Source organism: Pezoporus flaviventris, unplaced genomic scaffold, assembly GCF_033815535.1.
Source record: "Pezoporus flaviventris isolate CSIRO_AGI_PZ_B2104156 unplaced genomic scaffold, CSIRO_AGI_Pfla_v1 ptg000022l, whole genome shotgun sequence".
NCBI classification, from domain to species: Eukaryota; Metazoa; Chordata; class Aves; order Psittaciformes; family Psittacidae; genus Pezoporus; species Pezoporus flaviventris.
This window is the reverse complement of record NW_026892570.1, coordinates 4,828,909-4,835,664: the sequence shown is the minus strand read 5'-3', so window position 1 is coordinate 4,835,664 and position 6,756 is coordinate 4,828,909.

Genomic DNA, 6,756 nt, shown 5'->3' with positions numbered 1-6,756 from the left:
GAGTGTCTGGAGAGCAGCCCTGCAGAAAGAGACCTGGCGGTGCTAACTGACAGCAGGCTTGGTGGGAGCCAGCAGTGTGCCTTGGCAGCCAGGAGGCCAAACCGCGTCCTGGGGTGCATTGGACACAGCATCACCAGCCGCTCAAAGGAGGTGATTAACTGCTGCACTCAGTGTTGGTGCAGCCTCACCTTGAGCACTCTGTGCAGTGGTGGTCCCCACAGTTTAAGAACGATGTGAAGGTCCCTGACTGCATCCAGAGGGGAGCAGCAAAGCTGGTGACAGAGCTGGAACTGTGTTCTGTGAGGAACGGCTGAGGGCTCTGAGCTTGTCTAGGCTGGAGAGAAGGAGGCTGAGGGGCAACCTCATGGCTCTCTGCAGCTTCCTGAGGCGGCGACATGGAGAGGGAGCTGCTGATCTCTTCTGCCTGGGATCCAGTGACAAGATAAGTGAGAATGGCTCAAAGCTGCACTTTACTGAGAGGGTGGTCAAACACTGAAACAGGCTTCTTAGAGAGGTGTTTAATGCCCCAGACCTGTCAGTGCTCAAAAATAGGCATTTGTACAATCGCCTTCATAATTCGCATTAATTTTTGGTCAGTGTTGGAGTGGTCAGGCAGTTGGACTAGGTAATCATTGTAGGTACGTTTTAACTGCTCTGTTCTGCTCCATTCTATTCCATTCTGTTCCATCCCAAAATCACAAAATGTATCCTACTGGCTTCAGAAATTCCTTTCTGCTGCATTCAAGCTAGTGACATATATAGGCAACACTATATAGGCTTACAGTATAGCACTACAGTGTCCCACCTATCTGCACATGCCTCCTACACTTGTTGCTGTAATTTTCAAAAAGAACAATTAAGGATTGTGCTGAGTTGTCTGAACTGAAACAATGAAAACTGTGATATGTAAAATGATATGCATCTTTCCTGCACTAAAGCCAGATTTGATCCAGGTTTACAAATGCTCATGAAAAATCACCTTATTCACATAGGTTCCCAGGTCCTGCCATTGAATTCAATGAAGCTGCTGATGCACTTACCTAAATTCTTTCATGTAAGCATTGGAAATGGAGAAATAGCTCACTAGAGATCAGTGTCGTTAAACCCCAGTATTAAAAAAGGCTTGTCTCACACCTAAAATGCTGAAATTTTAATATACTGTAACTATTCTATATTTGTGGATTTCTTGTTTGGATTTTTATTATTTCTTTAAACTTTTGAAATTCACAACTTCAATGCTTTTTTTTGTGCCTTCCCCCCCCCCCCCCCCCCCCCAAAAAAAATCCCTAAACTCACACTGATTTTTTATCTATTTAAAGGATAAGCTCCAATTCATACATAATGGCAAGATTTTAGAACTTGGTGTTTTAAAGACAACACAAGCAAACATGGATCTTTATAAAAGTATGTCAGTGTCAACATTAGAATTCCTTTCTCTCTTGAGAGGGGATTTTAAATTACTCTTTGACTGTGCTGAAAATGAAATCCTGTCTATGAATAAAGATAGTACTTGAGACATACTTGTGAAGGACACTAGAAAAACTTGACGTGTGGGAGCACTGCAGTGTTGCGGCAGCAGTGTTTGTCTGGGAGGTCCTTCTTGTGTGGAAACTTTCTTCAGAATTCCTGAGATGAAATAGCTGTGATTACATCTGCAGCAGATAAAGTTTAATAAATATCACCCCAGCCCCCAAAAGAAATTTTGCCTACTAGTTTTAACGGTCTGCAAGCAGAAGTTTTAACTTCCACTTGGTGCATGTGGAAGTGTCTGCTTCAGAATAGGTTTGCTGGTTTTTAAGGAAAGAATGAGGGAGGCATTTAGTTTTGGTGTTCACAACCATAATTAAAAATAAAAGCAGTGAATAAAGTTTGTGGGCTTTTTTTATCAATTCTGTGGTTCAGAATCCAAAGTATCACCAATTCTTAGAGTATAAAATCAGTTCAGTCTTTTCTAAATGTTTTCTAATTAATCTCTTGTCATCAAATGACAACATTCTGTTCTTCAGAACAGGAAAACTTTTCTTTCAATGATTGTAGAAATTTTTTAAGAGCTACTCTTGTAATGTCTGGCCATCACATCTCATTGCCTTTTAAATTAAATGGCTTGTGTATTTCTCTATGGCTTCTTGTACTTCATGCCTTCATATAAAATAACTCTGAACCTCCCCCCTACTGCTGAGTATTACCACCCAATGTAGAAAACATCTGGAAGTGAAAATGCAGTATCTGTCCTGGACATTTCAGCATTGCTTGTTTGAAAAACAAGGAATAGCAATGGTTTGTCCATCACTTCATAAAGACTGTTTTCAGGTGATAAAGCTACAGTCTTCTAAGTGTGATATTTGTGCAGTTCTGCAGCAAATAAGTATGGAATATAATATATGATACATATTACATGGGGGCCAAAAGCTGACGTTCCTGTGGGAAATACACATTATACAGGAAGCCTGAATGCAGAAGCCAAAATTTGTGTTTTCTGCTGGTATAAGTGCTCATTTCTCGATGGATGCATATTTTCAAGCATTATGTTCACAGATACAGCATGAAATGCAGAACATGTCTCTTTCCCCTATTTCTCTACTCCAAACACATACTGAGACCTTGCCCACTGGCAGCTCTTTTCATGTTTGATTTACATGTGTGGTTAGTCCCAATAGGGTGAAGCAACTCTACAGAGCAGTGACTGCTGCTGCTCTGCTCAAGTCAGTGGGGGATTCACTGGCAGCAGCAGCAAACCTAGGGACTCCCCTGCCTGCAACTTCTTGTGATACCACATAATATAGCTACAAATTCCCTAGTTTTCTCTTAATTTTCGCATGAGTTACCTAAGTCAGGTTAAAGAACACCCTTTTACTCTCTCTACAATGACAAAAGATCTGTGTGTCTGCCACCGGCTTATGTGATATATATGGACCCTAGTAAAACAGAAATAGCATTGGCACAGGAGGACATTCACAAGCAGTGGAAACTTGGTTTCCAAGGTTTACAAGTCCTGTAATCTATGACAATTCCATATTTCTTGTCTCACATTTGTTTATGGTTGTGCATGCTGCGTGGCTCTTGCAGGATGTTACTGAAGTCGAGCAGTTGGCTTTGTGTAGATTTGTTTCCCTTGGGGAACAGGAGGATCTTGTTACTCACTGCTCTTGCATGGTCACTCTATTAAAGCAGCCATTTTTTGACTTTTCAGCTCATTCCTTACACAATATTAGGCTGATTTGCAATCTTCAGGGTGTTCTTTCCAATGGTGTGTTAATGTAAGGCTACAAAGAGAAGTTTCTCTTCCCCTGGCCATTTGGAGAAGTCAGTGAGTGGATCAGCCATCAGGGCATAAGCTTGGAGGAGAATCAGTTGTGCCATCCCCTTCATTTTGTAGACCACGTGTCTCCTCTGAGCACCAAATACACAACTCCAAATTTGTATCACCTTCTTGCTCTGACACTTAGACCTGGGTCTGAAAGTATAGCGTAGCACACAAAGCAAAATATTATGAGGATCTCATTTTCTTTCTTTCATACATTCATGCTGATTACATTCCCCTGCTTTTGTCCCTCTGCAAAGGCATGTGCATGGTCACCCAGGTGTGATGCTAAAATGTTAGCAGCTTGGGTTCTCTTGAAGGTGGGGTTCAATAAGGGCCCCTGTTTGTGGAAAATCAGGTATTTTTGAACTTCACGTCCTTTTCAGTATCACACTGCAAGCATCCAAGCATCCACTAAGATGTTTGAATTGTGTAGGCCAGTACAGAGCTATAGGTTATGTTTTTTCAGTATTTTTATTTTGACTATTGTTTTTTTGGGGGGGTGGTGTTTTTTTTTCTCTTTTTTTTTTATTTTTTTTTTTCTCTAGATCACTGTTTCTTGAGTAGAAAGGATCCAACTTAAAACAATTTACAGTTGTGGGGTGCAAAGAACAAATCTTTAACTCACACAGATTTCAGTTATTGAACTAGTCCTATGTTGAGACAAAGAAGACAATCACTCTAGGAAAAAATATAGTCAGTCTTCAAGACTGCTAGACTAAAGAAAATGGGAACTATGCAGAGCAAGACTGCTTTTAACAAAATGATGTACTCAATCAGTGGATTATATCAGTAGTGAGTCAAAGCCCTACTTTTACAAAGATTGGAGCTCCAAATCTGTCTAGACAAGCAATTTACAGCAAGGGGGAAAAAATCTAGACCATTGAACCCTAATGTTGTAAACAGTCTGTTATCAAGACTAGTAATAGAGACAGAGCCCTACTTTTCTCAAGGACCACCCGCAAAAGAAAGAATTTGATATGGCAGCTTGCCTGAAAGAAATTATTTGTGATATACTAGTATGTGGTAACTGCATGAAAGAGCTGTAGGAGTGAGGACTGCTTTGCTGAAAGAGCAGCTGATGAGACGGTGACTGCAGTATGCACTCCAGATAATGTCAGACTTCCTAAAACACAGCTGAAAGACAGAGAGGATGCAGATGATCTCCTTGGCTGTTCTGCTGTGTCCTCTCATCTTCCTATCGTAATGGTATTTCAAGAATCATGAATAAATCATAACCTGTGTGCAAAAGGCCAGTTTTTGTTTAATTATTAATTTTTAAAAAGCTTTCTTGGCTAAGAGCATACTTGTGGACCCTATGCATGCTCTTTAAGCCATGGTAGCATATATTTTGGTACATTTTGGGTATCTGGGGGGTGAAGGCAGAACTCAACATTACAACTAAGCATTTTCCAAAGTGAGACAGACTATCAGTCACTGTCTGTGGCTGCAGCAGAAGCATGGCAGACATCTGGAATAAACTGCCCCTTGACATCTCCCTGCATCTCCTGAGACAGCCATGAGACAGTGAGAGCTTTCTAAAACATATTTTCAGTCTTGGGTATTAAAGCTATGTGCCTACATCCACACTCACACTTAGATCCCCATTTTAGAACAGTATGTATGATTTACGCTCTAATTGCTGGCCAGTTTACTCATCAAGTTGAGAGAGCGACAGCAAAATACACTTCTGACCAAAGTCCCTACATTGATTTTGGGGTATTTTAACCTCTCAGAAATGATTAAAACCAAGAGTTACTGAAAAGTTTATATAAATCATGTCTCAAACTAAAGGTATCTAAACTTCCCTGATGTTTCAAAGCTAAGGGAATCCGAGCGTTTGTCATGAAAGCTGTAGCAAATGGACCAAACAAGGAACAGCCTGTTAAACAGTTCTGCCTCTCCAAAATGTTGTGTGGGTGGGTTTTGGTGGGTTTTTGTTTTTTTCCCTTCTGAGAAAGAAAGCTGGATATAAAGTCTGGCTAGTGCTACTGGCTACTTGCTCAGTGAATCAAAACACAGGAAAGGCAGCTGGCCCAGGAGGGCTATTACATTCCTCTCTCCCCTTCTCTTCCCTCTGCCACTCTGTAAACTTCAGAGCTAAATGGTATAGAGAGAAGGAGTGGGGAGCAAGGTCAAAGACAGCTTTACACACAGAAGTCACTACTTGATATCTTTGCTAGCACAAGGGGAGAATGCAAAATCTGACAGAGGTAGACCTACTGCAGAATGTATCTCCCTGAAGTGTCAAGGCAACTAGGATTATTACTACCTCCGAGCAGATTAAAAATGTATGGGGTTTTCCCAGAGAACCTTCTGGAAATGTCAAGGATGGGAAAATAATGTGTGACCAAATAATTACGCTTGCTACTGTTCAAGGTAGTAAAAGCTTAATTCAGTGCTGATATGCTGTGACCTAGAAGAAAATGTCCTCTGATGCAAGACCTTGATATATTCTGAACATGTTGTGATTTTATGCTGGGGAAATATCTTTAGTGAATAGTTCAAAGAAAATTCAGTAAATGAAGGACAAAGTTCTGCTCACTGTCTCCAAACCAACATGTGACCTAGGATTTACAATATAAGTAACTAGTGGAAAGAAATAATGATGAAAACATTCATGCAAAAATACTTGAAAGAAAGAAATCAAAAGCAGTTTTGCTTTGACATAGGCTAAAGCGTACTTGGAATGGGGGGAAGAAGGAGTGAGGAAGAGAGAGTGGGGTGACTCAGGTGCTGGAGCTGGAGCAATAGTAGGGAAGTTATCTAGGCTGAGATCTGATGCTGGCACAGGCTAAATAAGTGGTCAGAGGTGATCATTAAGTTCTCTGTGGCAAAGTGGCCCTCCTTGGAGACGTGAACATTTATCCAACATCAGAGATACTGATATGTGAAGCCAGTTTCTTGGAAGACTTAACACAAACTTAGTGACTGTTTAGTATTACTGCTGTTTGATGACTTCAAATATGTTAGCACTGCAAGGGCTGGAAAATTTAATTCTTACCCTGAAGAATGTGCAGCCCAAAATAACTTCTTGAGTTAAAAAGATGTAGCAAATAGTAGTATTATAATTGCTCAATTTCCCCTGAGCAGGCTAGGCCAACTTCTACAAAAATGCTTTAGAAAGTACTAATGTATCAGTATGGAAAACAAGGCAGAAGAAAGATTCCCAGTGATCCCAGTGGGCTTTGGCTCAATCCCTAGTGAAACAGTGTCCTGGCCTCAGCAGTAGCAGTCATTTTTCTCCTTCTTGGTAGCTGGTGCAGTGCAGTGTTTTTGACTTTTGGCCTGATGTTTTGGTTTGGCCAAGGACTTTGTGAGCCTCATGCTCTGCCAGGGAGGAGGGGAGGCCAGGAGGAAGCAGAGACAGGACACCTGACCCAAACTGACCAAAGAGGTATTCCATACCACAGCACGTCATGCCCAGGATGTAACTGGGAGTTAGCCGGAAGGGC